At 41.7% G+C, this 14,381-nt stretch overlaps 1 long non-coding RNA gene across 1 annotated transcript; it reads left to right on the top strand.

Moving 5' to 3' along the window:
* Nucleotides 1-213: 213 nt before the first annotated feature.
* Nucleotides 214-14,059, top strand: LOC100981188 (uncharacterized). The gene is made up of 3 exons (XR_008626043.2): nucleotides 214-310; nucleotides 521-695; nucleotides 12,425-14,059. It is a non-coding gene; the product is annotated as an uncharacterized LOC100981188 (long non-coding RNA).
* The last annotated feature ends 322 nt before the right edge of the window (nucleotides 14,060-14,381 follow it).

A 14,381-nucleotide genomic window follows, 5' to 3' on the forward strand; every position in this document is an offset into this window, starting at 1 on the left:
ATAATCATGACTCTATAAGGCAAAGATATATTTAACAAATTTGTCCTACATTGTCCCTTTTCTACATTCAAGATGGTTTAGTGCCTTTCTACAGATCTGGAGCATTCCAGGACACCTAAGGCTGGAGGCCATGTGACAACACTGGGCTATTATGAGAGTTTCTTTGTTTACTGTTTGACAGGACAGATTCTGTCTTCTCAAATTCTGTTTGATCAGAAATGCTGTAGCATAATAAAGGGAGCAGATGAATGACTGAAGCCCTACAGCTCCACTAAAGATTAGAGTAAAATCTGCACTTCAAAAGATCCTGGTAAAGCAGGGAAGGTCCTTAGCTTTCCATTTTAAGTGGGAATGAGACAAGGGGATGGGGATGAAAGAACTGGGAGCCATCATTGCCAGATGCATGTTTGCAGAGCAGTGTGGGGATCACCTCATCTGTCCTTCAAGGTTCTGCAATGCTCTGCCTTCATTTTCCTTCTCAAGTTAACAGATATATTCTGACTCTGTCTTTCATGCTCAGTATTCTTGCAAGAGAACAGAGCTCCTGATCACCTGTGTGCGTCCTTTGAGTGGATGGCAGCTGCATCTCTGCATTACAGCTAGTTAGAATGATGAGTCCTTGCTATGCCTCAAGCACTGTTTCGAGTGTTTGATGTCTATTATCTCACTTCATCCTCACCAGGACCCCATCCGAGGTAAGTTCTATTATTGCTATTTTACAAAAGAGGACACTAACACACAGAGAGATTTAGTAACTTGCCCCAAATCACATAGTTGTTACTTGGCAGAGTAAAGATTTGAATCCAGGATTTCACTCCATAATCTGTTTTTAAATTATTATATGAATTTACCTCTTTTCCAATCTGGATGCCCTGATGAAAGGAGAGTGTAAAGCCACACTCCGGTGCTTAGGGGATGGAATCTCCCTTGAAAGGGATAAACATGGTTAATGTTAATCCCTAAAGGGAACAGGGTTTACGCAGGAAACTGGGACTGGAAAGACTGGCCTTGGACAGGCTGGAGAAGGAATTTCTGGCCCCCACACTTGGCCTTTTCCTCTCTAGGCTAGCCTTTTAGGGAAGCAAAGATTTAGACTTTAGTTCTTGAATGTGGGCTACCAGTCAGCCCCTTTACATGGAAATAAAGCCTTGAGCTCAAAGAGCATGTGGTATCCTGTATTTCAAATTAAATAGTTTCAAGTTACTTCGTGGATTAATTTCCCTTTTGTTACTCCCTGGCAAAGTCTTATTTAAATATCCTGGCCTCATTTCACTTGTGTTAAGGGGTATCAAAGGGAAGAGACGATGGTGCATACTGAACCAGAATATCTAAAGGGAGAACTATATGCCCTGACTCTGAAACTAACATGTGGATGGCAACAGTGAGCAGAGAACTCTAAGGGGAAATGGGACTTTCCAGACATAAGTAGAAGTTACAAGCCAGAAACTCCTCCCACAGAAAAGCCCAATCGCTAGCATTAGATGATGAAATTGTGAGATGCAAAATGCAATAATGATGATGTTGTTCCCATTTGGGGACATGTTCACTATCTCCTAGAGAAACAAATATGAATCTATCCATCAAATAGTCACACACAATATATGTTAACCACAATACAATGCGGTGTTTCATAATATCAGTATAAACAAAGAGGGTAGGGGAGGGGTGCTGTGAGTTATGCCATAGTGGGGAGGGGCAGGCAAGCTGGATGAAGTGGGAGAAAAGTTGCCGAAGTGGCTACCTTGTCCGGGGTATGTACCCTGGGGTTCATTGTCGTGTGCTAGGAAACTTCAGGACACGGACACACATGAGGAGTTTAGGGGCAGAGGTTTAATAGGTAGAAGAAAAGAGAAAGAGAAATAGTTCTCTCTATAGAGGAAGGGGTCTCCGAGTGGAAAGGACCGGCCGGTGGCGAATGCACCGAATTTTATAGCCCACTTTGAAGAGGCGGTGTCTGATTTATGTAGGGCTCACAGATTGGTTCTATCAGGTATGACATTTACACAGTGCTCAGGGAAGGCTGGTTGCCCCACCCTAATCTTATTATGCAAATGGGCTTTCCAGTTGATCGGTGCCACCTTGTCTGCTTTGTATAGTACACGTGGCTGGCAGGGAAGAAACGGAGGAGCCGCCATCTTGGAAAGTCTAGTCCATAGTTCCTCTCGGCATTTGTCCCTGAAAGCTCCCAGCTTGTAGGCTGCTCTTTGTTAGAAAATGATTTGGGGCTGCTTTTCATTAAAAAGAAAAGCCTTACCGAGGACCCCCATACACTTGCTTCTGCCTAAGTGATTTCTTCTTAACTCCTATATCATTACTTTGCACGGAGACAACAGAAGACATACAGCCCAGACTGATCTTGTAGGACTTGGTAAGAAATTTTTAAGTGAACAAAAAAAAAAAAAAAAAAAAAAAAAAAAGAAGGCGTTATTGCCAAAGTTTTAGTAAAGGAGTAATATGTGTGCTTTAAAAAGAAAAAAAAAAAAAACCTGGAAGATCTTCTAGGACACATTGGAAAGAAAGTTGCAGTCAAGTACAAACTGTTGCAAATCTGCAAAAAGGAGGAACAGGAGAGCACAGTGCTGAGTGCCGCTGCTGGCCCTGTTGCAGGGTCAGGGAAGATGAGACTGATTGACCACTGATTTGGCAACTGGAGGTCATTTGTGGCAGTGAAAAGAAAAATTTCCTTGAGTGGTAGAGACAAAACTTTTCTTCAAGAGAAAAAGAGCAATGAGGAAGTAAAGACTGCATATGTGGGAATCTTTTTCAGAGAGTTTTGCTATGAAGGCTAGCAGAGAAACAAAAGCTGTAGGAGATTTGTGAAGGCAGGGAAGTTTTGTTTTGTGTGTGTGTGTGTGTGTGTGTGTGTGTGTGTGTGTGTGTGTGTTTTAGAAGGGAGGAAGCTATTAAAGTACATTTGTTGGCTGATAAGAATGATCCAATGGAGAAGGAAATTTGATGATGCAGGCAGTAGTGAGATTAATGTAGGTACAAAATCCTTTAGTATGTAAGAAGTGATTGGATGCAGTGTGCAAGGAGAGGTTGGGCTTATATTGGAACCCTGATGTTTACTCTTTAAATAGGAGAAAAGCCAGAATACATGAATTTGTATTCATGATGCAGTGAGGTTGAAAGTTTGGTGGTAGGTAGATGAGACGTCTTCTACTGTCATTCTTCTATTTACTATAAGCATCTAATTGCTTCTATTTTCTCAGTGCATAAGAAGTAGGTCTTCATTTGATGTGAGAAGGGGCTAGCAGTATCAGAAATCTGAGGGAAAAAGAGAAACTGTGAAATAGTAAGAGAACTACTTGACTAGGGAAAATTATTTGTATTGCCTGTCAGCGTTGAGGCCCAGTCTGGTTTTAAACTTAATATAAGGCCTCTTAGCTCCATTATATCTCTCATTAGCTGCTCGAATGAAGGCATGAAATAAGCAGACAGTGGATTTCTCCACGTTTGAAATTTTGGAAATGATGTATAACAAGAGGGAGAGACAAATAAGAGTGGTGAGGGAATGTATACAAGGCACTAATTATGATGATGGATCGTGTCATCCAAGCTGAGTAGAATGGAGTGAGGACAAGAATTAGGTTGGAGGAGTGAGGTGCAAAAATAAGAGGTGATACCTCTCATGCTCACATGTATCAGGACCAGTCACCTAATTTGTGGGGCTTAGTGCAAAAGAAAAATTTAGGGCCACTCATTCAAACATTATTAGGAATTTCAAGAGCTGGGCATGTTGGAGTATGCCTGTGATCTCAGTTACTTAGGAGGCTGAGGCAGAAGGATTACTTGAGGCCAGGAGTTTGAGTCTGTAGTGTGTTGTGATTATGCTTGTGAATAGCCATTGCATTCTAGCCGGAGCAACATAGTGAGACCCCATATCTAAAAAGAAAAAGAAATGAAATAAAATAATTTCAAGACAGTAACAACTGAGCATTAAATGAAGCATAGAGACTGTGTAAACATGGGACTGTGATTGCTGCAGAGGCCATAGACCCATGTAGCTGGCCCCACATATGAGCATATCCATATATAAAAGTCTGTTTTTGAAAACCCATTTTTATTTTTTAGGCCCCAATAATAAATGATCAATTATTAGTAGTTAAAGAAAAAAAGAAGAAAAGAGGTGGTAACTAGAGAGAGGGGATGATGAAAATTAGTTTGGGAGAGACTAGCTGGTCTAAGATGTAATCATGTTAGCAAGAGGACAGGATTACTGACATTAAAAGGCCAAAAGACAGAGAGGTGAGAATCTTGGTTGTATTAGTTATGGGGCTGTTATAACCACTAGGATTTGCGACTTGAGTAGCATTCACGGTGGTGATGGGGAACCTGGCAAGACAGCAGATGTCTACAGCAAGAGGAGGGAATGGGAAGCTGCTCTGATGGCATAATCATCAAGGTTGCTGATAAAATGGGTAAGAAAAAGAAACAAAGGTTTGGAAATATGAACAAAGGGCTGGGAGGTTATTATCACACTTTCAGCCAAGAGGCACATGAAATGCTGCAGAAAAACTGCCACATCCTGAGATGGCTGCAGGGGAGGCTGTGTTTTTAGAGGAAAGTCAAGTTCAGTGGAGCAAGAAGGGGCATAGAATATTCAAAGAAGAGTTTGAGAATCTGTGAAGTTTTACTGATGACAAATTATGGCTTCCAAAGGGTACAGTGAAAGGGCTTGGGAGGTTAGGGATGGGTAGAAGGTGAAGTCAGACTAGCTTTATGAGGATAAGAATCCAGGAGATAAGGGAAGACCTAGAAACTTGGATTTCTTGTGAGTCACCAAGGAATATAGGAATCTAGGGGACAGTAAGATTTATCCTGATGGTTTCTTAGGTGTAGGTGATAATCAGGTATAAATTTTTAACTGAGTCTCCAAAAGCAACTGCAACAGAACCACAAATGAACAAGTGGGACCTAATTACACTAAAGAGCTTCTGCACAGCAAAACAAACTATTAACAGAGGAAACAGACAACCTATAGAATGGTAGAAAATATTTGTAAACCATGCACCCTAAAAAGGTCTGATATGCAGAATCTATAAGGAAATTAAATCAACAAGCAAAAAACAAACACATTAAAAAATGGGCAAAGGACATGTACAGGCAGTTCTCAAAAGAACACATGCGACTGGCCAACAAACATACGAAAAAATTCGCATCAACACTAATCATCAAAGAATTGCAAATCCAAACCACAATGAGACATCATCACACACCAGGCAGAATGACTATTATTAAAAAGTAAAAAATAAAACCAGATGTTGGTGAAGCTGTGGAGAAAAGGGAATGCTTATACACTGTTGGTGAGAATATAAACTAGCTACTGTGGAAAACAGTTTGGAGATTTCTCAAAGAACTAAAAACAGAGCTACTATTCAACCCAGCAATTCCATTATTGGATATATATCCAAAGGAAAATAAATAATTCTACCAAATAGACATGCACTCATGTGCTCATTACCATGCTATTCACAATAGTGAAAACATAAAATCAACCTGGGTTCCCATACTTGGTGTATTGGGTAAAGAAAATGTGGTACATATACACCATGAAATATGATGCAGCCATAAAAAGAATGCTATCATGTCCTTTGCAGTAACATGGATGCAGCTGGGGCCATAATCCTAAGTGAATTAATGCAGGAATGGAAAGCCAAATACTGTATGCTCTCACTTGTAAGTGGGAGCTAAATATTGAGCACACATGGACATAAACGTGGGAACGATGAGCATTGTGGACTACTAGAGAAGGGAGGGAGAGGGGCGTGGGTTGAAAAACTACCTGATTGGTACAATATTAGTCAGTTTTTGCACTGCTATAAAGAAATACCTGAGAATGCATAATATATAAAGAAAAGAGGTTTAATTGGCTCATGGTTACCCAGACTGTACTGGAAACATGACTGGGGAGGCCTCAGATAATTTACAATCATGACAGAAGGTGATGGGGAAGCAGGCACATTTTACATGGCCAGGGCAGAAAGAAGAGGAGGAGAGAGGAGGCGCTACACACTTTTAACAACCAAATCTTGTGATCACTTACTGTCATGAGAATAGCACCAAAGAGGAAATCCATCCCCATGATTCAGTCACCTCCCACCAGGACCCACCTCCAATACTGGGGATTACAATTCGACATGAGATTTAGGTGGGGATAGAAATCCAAACCATGTCATTCCACCTCTGGCCCCTCCCGAATCTCATGTCCTTCTCACATTGCAAAATGCAGTCATTCCTTCTCAACAGTCCCTCAAAGTCTGAACTAATTTTAGCATTAACTCAAAATTCTACAATCAAAATTCTCATCTGAGAAAAGGAAAGTCCCTTCCACCTATGAGCATGTAAAATAAAAAACAAGTTAGTTACTTGCAAGATACAATGGAGGTACAGGCATTGAGTAAAGACTCTCATTCCAAAAGAGAGAAATCAGTCCAAACAAAGGGGTTGTAGTCCCCATGCAGGTCTGAAAGCCAGCAGTGCAGTCATTAAATTTTAAATCTCCAAAATAATCTCTTTTGACTCTGTGTCTCACATCCAGGGCACACCGGTGCAAGGGATGAGCTCCCAATGCCTTGGGCAGCTCTGTCCCTGAAGTTTTTCAGGGTACAGCTTCCACAGCTGCTCTCAAGTGCTAGTGCCTGTGGCTTTTCCAGGTTCATGGTACAGGCTGTCAGTGTATCTACCATTCTGGGGTCTGGAGGACTGTGGCCTTCTCACAGCTCCACTAGGCAGTGCTTCAGTGGGGACTCTGTGTGAGGGCTCCAAACCCACATTTCACCTTCATACTCCTGTAGTAGAGGTTCTCCATGAGGGCTCTGCCTCTGTAGCAGGCTTCTACCTGGACATCCAGGCTTTCACATACATCTTCTAGGGTTTTTATAGTTTGGGGTTTTACTTTTGGGTCTTTAATCTATCTGGAGTCAATTTTTGTATGTAGTGTAAGGAAGGGGTCTAGCTTTAGTCTTCTGCGTATGGCTCGCTAGTTATCCCAATACCATTTATTGAATAGGGAATCCTTTCTCCATTGCTTTTTTTGTCAGCTTTATCAAAGATCAGATGGTTGTAGATGTGTGGCCTCATTTCTGTGCTCTCTATTCTGTTTCATTGGTCTATGTGTCTGTTTTTGTACCAGTACCATGCTGTTTTGGTCACTGTAGCCTTGTAGTATAGTTTGCAGTCAGGTAACATGATTTTTCCAGCTTTGCTCTTTTTGTTTAGGATTGCTTTGGCTATTGGGGCTCTTTCTTCACTCCATAAAAATTTTAAAATAATTTTTTCTAGTGGTGTGAAGAATGTCATTGGTAGTCTGATAGAAATAGCATTGAATCTGTAAATTGCTTTGGACAGTATAGCCATTTTAATGATATTGATTCTTCCTATTCATGAGCATAGGATGTTTTTCCATTTGTTTTTGTCTTCTCTTATTTCTTTGAGCAGTGTTCTGTAATTCTCATTGCAGAGATCAAAGAGAAAAAAATGTTCCTTGTCTTTTTTGATCTTTGTTGGTTTGAAATCTGTTTTGTTTAAAATTAGGATTGTAATACTTGATTTTTTGTTTTCCATTTTTATCCATCCCTTTATTTTGAGCCTGTGAACATCACTATATGTGAGACGGGTTTCTTGAAGACCATTGGATCTTGCTTTTTCATCCAGCTTGCCACTCTGTCCCTTAAGTGGGTCATTTAGTCCATTTACATTCAAGTTTAGTATTGATATGTATGGATTTGATCCTGTCATTGTGCTGTTAGCTGGTTATATGTTGGCTTGTTTGTGTGGTTGCTTTACAGTGATAGTGGTCTGTGTGTTTAAGTGTGTTTTTGTATTGGTAGCAGCCTTTCCTTTCTATATTTAGTGCCCCTTTCAAGATCTCTGGTAAGGCAGGTCTGGTGGTAATGAAATCCCTCAACATTTGCTTATCTGCAAAGGATCTTATATCTCCTTCACTTAGGAAGCTTAGTTTGGCTGGATATGAAATTCTTGGTTGAAGATTTTTTTTAAGACTGTTGAATATAATGTTTGTAATTCTCATTGCAGAGATCTTTCACCTCCCTGGTTAGCTGTATTCCTGGGCATCTAATTTTTCTTGTGGCAATTCTGAATGGGATTGCCTTTCTGATTTGGCTCTCAGTTTGGTTGTTGTTGGTGTATAGGAATTCTAGTGATTTTTGTACATTGGTTTTGTATCCTGCAACTTTGATGAAGTTCTTTATCAGCTAAAGGAGCTTTGGGGCCAATAATATGGGGCCCCAATCTCTTCTACCTTATAGGGTTTCAGCTGAGAGTTTCACTGTTAGCCTGATGGGGATTCCTTTGTAGGTGATCTGCCCTTTCTTTCTGTAGCTGCCTTTAACATTCTTTCATTTTGACCTTGGAAAATCTGACAATTACATGTCTTGGGGATAATCTTCTTGTGTAGAATCTTGCAGGATTTCTCTGTATTTCCTGAATTTGACTGTTGGCCTATCTAGCAAGGTTGGGGAAGTTGTCATGGGCTATATTCTGAAATATACTTTCCAAGTTGTTTCCTTTCCTCCTTTCCCTTTCAGGGATGCCATTGATTAGTAGATTTGGCCTCTTTACATGATCCTATACTTCTTGGAGGTTTTTTTTCATTCCTTTTTAACATTTTTTCTTTATTTTTGTCTGACTGTCTTATTTCAGAGAACCAGTCTTCAAGTTCTGAGATTCTGTCCTCAGCTTGGTTTATTCTGCCATTAATACTTGTGATTGCATTGTGAAATTCTTGCATTCTGTTATTCAGCTCTGTAGATACATTAGATTCTTTTTTATACAGGCTATTTTGTCTTTCAGCTCCTGCATTGCTTTATTGTGATTTTTATTTTCCTTGGATTGGGTTTTGCCATCCTCCTCCTGAATCTCGATGATTTTTGTTCCTGTCCATATTCTAAATTCTATTTCTGCCATTCCAGCCAATTTGGCCTGGTTAAGAACTCTTGCTGGAGAAGTGGTGTGGTCATTTGGAGGACATACGACACTCTGGCCATTTGAGTTATCTGAGTTCTGGCATTGATTCTTTCTCTGTGTGTGAGTGTTCATTTAACTGCAGTGTAGATTGAGTACAGTCAATAGACTTCTGGATGTTTTCACTGGGCTGAGGCTTTATGTAGGGTCTTTATTTGAAGCTGACTTCTTGTCTCTGGTTTCAGAGGTGGGTATGTTAGTAAGGTATTTTTGGTGTGGAAGCTTTGGGGTATGATCCAGCAGGTGACACTTAGGCCTATTGGTCAGTTGGTAGATTCTTGCTCTGTTGTGTGGCTCCCCTATATTTCCTCACAGTTGCAGCTGTGTTACCCCTCAGTGCTCTGAAAGTGTGGATTCCTCTCCCCATTGAGTGCTGGCTCTAGTTCATGACTTGGCACTCCTGAGCTGCCCACTGCAGCTCTAGGGCAATCGTAGTGTTTATGTTCCTTCCCCAGCTTAGAGGCAGCAAAGCAAGGGACCTTAGTAGTGGCTGTGGCCAAGGGTCATTTCCTTGACTCCTGGGGGCCCTACTCCAGAGAGATGCAGGTCATCAATCACTCAGTGCAGTCAGTCCAGGATGGAGGGTTTGTGCTATGGACCCAAGCCAGGGTTTCCCTGTCTGGTGATGAGCCATGGGTGGTAGGGGTTGTGGCACCCATGGGAGATGAACTGGCCTCCTCTCTTTGGGTTGACTGCAGAATGTTGGAGGTGTGGATAAGACACTAAGGGCCTTTGCGCCTTTTTTAGTCCAAAGGTGGCAAGGGCAGTTCCTCTGCAGAGGCAGGGGCCAAGAAGCTTTCAGTTGCCCTTGGATGCTCTGTCCAGGGAGTTCCTGAGTTGGTGCTGGCTCAATAGCTCTGGTAGGTGGTGTGGAGGCCCAGGCCTAGAGGACCTGCCTGGTGAGGAGATATGGGAACAGGTACCCACATAACAGCTGACCACTTTTCTGTACGGCTGCTGCGGTATGCTTGGGGCCCACTCCAGTCTCTGGTCACGTTGGATTTTCCAGAACCCAGAGGTGTCACCTGTGAAGTCTAAAAAACAACAAAGAAGGCAGCCTGTCCCTCCCTCTGGGAGTTTTGTCCCAGGAAGGTATGAACCTGTTGCCAGCCCAAAGGCACCTGTAGGAAGTGTCTGGAGACCCTGGTTGGGAGGTCCCACCCAGTAAGGAGGACTGGGATTGGGCACCTGCTTAAAGCAGCAGTCTGGCTACATTTTGGTAGAGCAGCTGTGCTATGCTGGGGGATCCCTTCCACCCCAGGTTAACTCAGACACTCCAAAGCCTAAAGGTTGGAATGGCTAAGTCACCCAAACAGCAAAGATGGTGGCCCACCCCTCTGTCTGGGAGTGCTGTCCCAGGGGGAATTCAGATCTCTGTCAGTTAGAGAGCTTGGGTGGGGGTGGCTAGAGGCCCTGGTTGGGAGGTCCTGCCCAGTGAGGAGGAAAGGGATCAGGCACTCGCTTAAAGCAACAGACTGGTCACTTTTTGGTAGAGCAGCTGTGCTGTGCTGGGGAATCCCTTCCTCCCTGGGTTGGCTCCGATTCTCCAAAGCCTGAAGGCTGGAATGGCTAAAGTGCCTGGACTGCAAAGATGGCTGCCTGCCCCTCCCCCTGGGAGCTCCTTCTTAGGGAGGTGCAATGGTGCTCCTGATAGCTGGCTGGAATTCTAAGCCAGTGGGTCTTACCTTGTGAGGTGCACTGGAGGTGGGAGTGGAGCCTGTGGGCTGTTGCTGCTTAGCCCCCTGGATTCAGCCTCATTCCTAACGGTATGTACAGGAGCCTAACGTCCCAATTTCCACATTCTTAAGCTTACCAATTAGTCCAAAGTTATTTTTCTCTTAGAGAAACCACCTTCCTGGAACATTCCCTCCTCTCTCTCTCTCTCTCTCTTTCAATCTCTCCCAATCTCTCTTTCTGTCACCTTTTTTAAAAGTCTTTTCCTATCACCCAGGCTGGACTGCAGTGGCACAATCACAGCTCACTGCAGCCTCAAACTCCTAAGCTCAAGTGATTCTCGCACTTCAGCCTCCCAAGTAGCTGGGACTACAGATGGGTGTCACCACGTCCAGCTAACATACTGTTTTTATGCTGCAAATTGAACAGGCTGTGAATATGGGATCAAACAGATTAAATGTGCAAAGGTCATACAGCTAGTGTATGACAGAACTGGAACTGAAACGCAGGCCGTCTGTTCATTGCATTTCCTATTGGTGGTTGTATTGGTTATCTATTGCCAAAATAATGCTGTGTAACAAACTACCTCCAAATTCAGTGCCTCCAGAAACATTTCCTTAATTTTTCTCACGTGTCCAGGCTTGGCTGGGCTTGACTGACATAGCTCATTAGAGGCAGATCTGTTCCTTTTACCTCCAGTCTAGCCCAGTCCTGTTCTCATGGGGATAGCAGGAGTGCAGGAAAACAAACAATTTTGCCAGTGCTTTTCCTTTTCAAACTTTGATCCTTACTTCCTCTTAATGTCTCATTGATCAAAGCAAGTCACATGGCCAAAGCCAAAGTCATAAGGCAGGAAAATTCAGTCCACCCATGTAGTAGGGGGGAAGGAGGGAATCAATACTTATTGATAATAACTGAATCTACTACAATGCCTAAGTAGCAAGATATATAAATGACATGCAACTCCACTAAAATGTCTAATAATTAAGAAATTAACTAACCTTAAGATTTCTCAATTAGTTACTTTTTGCTGAAGCGTAAGCAGTTTCCTCCGTTCTATCCACAAATTCTTACATAAAATATGTAAGCATTAAAATCATATATTAATACAGTATTAAATATACTTCAATAATATGTCAAAATATTTCAATTTGATTTTATTTGCTTTCTTCTCATTCTCCTTTATAGTTTCTGAATTTTGTGCCATATGTATGGCAAATGCATTTGAGAAATGAAATGTTATAAAAAATAAAAGTTTACTAATTTATTTGAACCTTAAAACAGAGCACTAAAGTATCTTGCTCTGAGACCGTATCCATATTTAAATGGTAAAAATACACAGATCAGTTTTATTCCAAATTAGTATTCCTAGAGTTAAACTATATCCATACTTTTTACATTTATAGCAGGGCGTATTTTAAAAACACATGACTATAACATGCGAATGTAATCATTCCTTATGGGCCACCGAATAATAAGTATATCTAAGAAGAAAGCAAGGATATTTTAAAAGGTAAAAGGCTTGCAAATTTCTGCTTGAAAATTTTAAGCAAATTACTTTAAGATATGCTTGTCTGTGAAAAAAATGTAAAAGTTCAGCTGTTTAAATCACTTAATATCCCATGCAAAGTAATAAAAAAAAAACTTGGACTAAAACATGAAAGTTACTATTATACATTTATATGTATTGTGTTTATATACACCTGTAAATCCAGTAGGAAATTGTCTACTACTAAATCTTTTCTTCTTGTTTACACTTCTACAGCCTGTGGCTAAACGGATTTTTCACTTTTTGTTTGGACAATGTGGAAGTACCAGGTACCAGGACTCTCCCTTGTCATAACTCCCATGTAGGTGAATGAATTGAGCACGGTTAGTCTGTAACAGGCTCTAGTATACATGCTTGGTGGGGTTAAAAAAATAGAGATCCACTGAAGGATTCTCAGCCATTAAACTTGGGACTTTACCCAGCACCTCTGTGCCCTACTCTAAAAGTATCCATAACTTAGCTCTGATCACAGTGCTTTCCTGCAAGCTGCAATTAGGTGGGATGTCTTAGCTGTCTTGCTAAAAATATACACTTTGAAAGCTAGTCTTCAGCAGCCTGCGGGAGGATAAGAGAGGGTGAGGCACAAACAGTCTGTTTACCTTGCTCAGGAGTGCTGCTTGTGCTTATTTTCTGACCCCAGGTCCTGGCACTTGCCAGCACCAATCTTTCAATTCTGTTATGTCCTCCTAGGGAGAGACTAAAATTGCCCAGACCTGCTTTATGTTTAGATTACCTCTGAAGCCACTTAATTTGCAGTTGCCAATAGTTGCTTTGTCTTTCTCAATTACGCTGTAAATTGGTGTGAAAACATTAGGATTATTGTGCTAATTAAAATATCTTTTGAACAGCTGTACTTTGCCAGGAGTGGGTGAAGGAAAGCCCCATGGGCAGCCCCAAAGCCCCTCCAGGCAGCAGGTTTGTCATCTCAGGTGGCCCAATGTGACACCTTGAGGGGCTTCTCCAATGCACCTCACCCTCAACCACTACCTTGTCAGGTTGTCTGGGACCCTTGGTCTTTAAATATCACACAATATATACAAAACACCTTAGAAGATGAGACAAACCAGCATCTGGCCAAGTGAATGTTTATTAAAATAAAATACAAGAAAAATAACTTATGCAAGCTATCTAATACTATAGAATCAGAAAGGTCATGAGATATTTTTACATAAGGTAATTCTATCAGCTTTGACAGTACTACGTTTTAGGATAAGAAGCTAGCTAAAAACGTGAAAAAAGAAGAGAACGAGAAAGAAGGAACAGGTTGCGGATGATGCACTGTTTAATCTGTCATATACTTAAAGCTAAAAATCTTGAAGTCACAACCCTTCCTGTCAGGCCTCTGAGCCCAAGCTAAGCCATCATATCCCCTGTGACCTGCATGTATACATCCAGATGGCCTGAAGTAACTGAAGAATCACAAAAGAAGTGAAAATGGCCTGTTCCTGCCTTAACTGATGACATTCCACCATAAAAGAAGTGAAAATGGCTGGTCCCTGCAGTAACTGATGACATTACCTTGTGAAATTTCTTCTCCTGGCTCATCCTGGCTCAAAAGCTCCCCCACAGAGCACCTTGTGACCCCCGCCCCTGCCTGCAAGAGAACAACCCCCTTTGACTGTAATTTTCCACTACCCACTCAAATCTTATAAAACGGCCCCACCTCTATCTCCCTTCGCTGACTCTCTTTTTGGACTGAGATGCCTGCACCCAGGTGATTAAAAAGCTTTATTGCTCACACAAAGCCTGTTTGGTGGTCTCTTCACACAGACGCGAGTGAAACTTCCTATGCCTCTTTTGCCATATCCAGGATGTTTCCAGAGCCTACTTTCCAAATAACATTCTCTTCTGCCATAAGCTTAACTCAGGCTCTCAGCATTTCTTACTTCGATATTACAGTGACTTCCCAGGTTCTCTTTCATTTACTATGTCCCCCTGCTAATAGGTATAATTTTTCTAAAACCATATCTGGTTACAGATGGTTCACTTTCCTGTTTCAATTAATACCCAATATACTCAGCATAAATTTGACCTCAGCATGGTAAACATATCTCTTCATAGCCTGACCCCTACGCCGGTTTCACCACTCCTACCTTGATTCTACCTCCTTGCTTCTGATTGGAACGTTCCATTACGCTCCATCTCTATGCCAGTTAAGTGTTTATCCATATGC

The sequence above is a fragment of the Pan paniscus genome, chromosome 6 (assembly GCF_029289425.2).
Source record: "Pan paniscus chromosome 6, NHGRI_mPanPan1-v2.0_pri, whole genome shotgun sequence".
Taxonomy (NCBI): domain Eukaryota; kingdom Metazoa; phylum Chordata; class Mammalia; order Primates; family Hominidae; genus Pan; species Pan paniscus.